This window comes from Panthera leo, chromosome D1 (genome assembly GCF_018350215.1).
Source record: "Panthera leo isolate Ple1 chromosome D1, P.leo_Ple1_pat1.1, whole genome shotgun sequence".
In the NCBI taxonomy this organism is placed as follows: domain Eukaryota; kingdom Metazoa; phylum Chordata; class Mammalia; order Carnivora; family Felidae; genus Panthera; species Panthera leo.
In genome coordinates this window covers 94,022,261-94,023,955 of record NC_056688.1, presented here as the reverse complement: position 1 = coordinate 94,023,955, position 1,695 = coordinate 94,022,261, and the positions used below count along the sequence as shown (strand labels likewise).

At 36.2% G+C, this 1,695-nt stretch overlaps 1 non-coding gene across 1 annotated transcript; it reads left to right on the top strand.

The window, feature by feature from the left end:
* The first annotated feature begins 913 nt into the window (after nt 1–913).
* Nucleotides 914–1,020, top strand: LOC122201588. Its single transcript, XR_006194269.1, has one exon. It is a non-coding gene; the product is annotated as a U6 spliceosomal RNA (small nuclear RNA).
* Nucleotides 1,021–1,695: the final 675 nt, after the last annotated feature.

Genomic DNA, 1,695 nt, shown 5'->3' with positions numbered 1-1,695 from the left:
ATTTATATAATTTTAATAACTTTGGGATCATACCATATATATTGTGTTATAATATGATTTTTTTCTCAGTGTATTTTGAACATTTATCACAGGTGTAAATGTTCCTCTATGATGTGAAATATTCTGCTTATTTTAAAGTTATACCTGAATTTATTTAGCTCATCTTCTGTTGTTGGATATTGTTTGTTTTCACTATTTTTTTAAAATAATGTAAGAAATGCTTGCACAAAAAGCTTTATGCATTTGTTTATTGATTTCGAGGTTTCCTAAAATCGAAATTGCTAACTCAGAGCATTTGAAACCTGTTGAAATATTACTAAATGGTACAAAGGATCAGTTGAGATGGCATGTAAACCATGGGATCAGGTGTAATGTTACTGAACCACCAACTGAAGATAAAACGGTTACAATCAACGTAACTCTGGTTAACCACTTGTCAAAATGATTGGTTAAGTTTCTAATGAAATGATATTAAGTATAAAATATACTAAAATATTACATTGTTTATAAAATATTATTTATTTAAAAATATTTATGCCACCTTCTGTGTCATTCTGTGTATCCCCAGGATAGACTAGAGTATGCTATAATAACCTGCACGTCTCAATGACTTAAAAAACAAAGTATCGTTTTATTTTGTTTATGTTACCTTTTGCTTTGGTGTTTGTGGTACTCCTCTTCTTTATTTTCACTCCAGGCTGTAGAAGCCATTTTTGTTTGGCTATGACAGGTCTTGTGGCACAGGGAAAAGAGGTGGTGGAACCATAAATACTCTTGAACTTGTGTTCAGAAGAGACACACACTAGTTCTTCCCAACCCATCAGCCAAAGTGAATCAAATTGCCATTCCTCATATCAGAGGGTGGAAAAATAAAATTATTTCACTGTGAGAGGCAATATAAGCTACATGGTGAGTGCTCGCTTCGGCAGCACATATACTAAAATTGGAACGATACAGAGAAGATTAGCATGGCCCCTGCACAAGGATGACATGCAAATTCGTGAAGCGTTCCATATTTTTGAGACTCTTAAAAACTGAGAACAAACTGAGGGTTGATTGGGGGTGGGAGGAAGGGGAGGGTGTGTGATGGGTATTGAAGAGGGCATCTTTTGGGATGAGCATTGGGTGTTGTATGGAAACCAGTTTGACAATAAATTTCATATACTAAAAAAAAATAAGCTACATGGTGAAACACACTATGAACATGGCAGAAATGTTCAATTTTCTCCCATGGAGTAGGAACAAATATTCTGAATCAGAATAGAATCTACCACATCCTGGTTCTGGAAGGGGTCCAAAATTGGGAAGGGACTTTGACCTGTTCCAATGCTATATTGCCATGCTAGTGCAAGCCTCCATTTGTTCCAAAGCCTAACAAGCCTTTGTTGTAGAGGTAATATATGAAATGAATGATTTCATATGAAGAAATCTCTAAGTGTTCAGTATTGAAAGCATGCAACCTTTGTCTTACCCACACATGTTTTTATAAATTATAGCCGCCCCCCCCCCCCCGCGTCTTTTTTTCCTGATTGCTACTGTATAAGAAAGCAATCACATTGTAAGAAAGGTTAGCAGGGTAACTCTACTCAAATTAAGGTTTGTACAAAGTCCTGTGTCTATGGTCTGTGTGTGTGTGTGTGTGTGTGTGTGTGTGTGTGTGTGTGTGTCTAGAAGTGCTCTTTGCAGTTTGGGGAA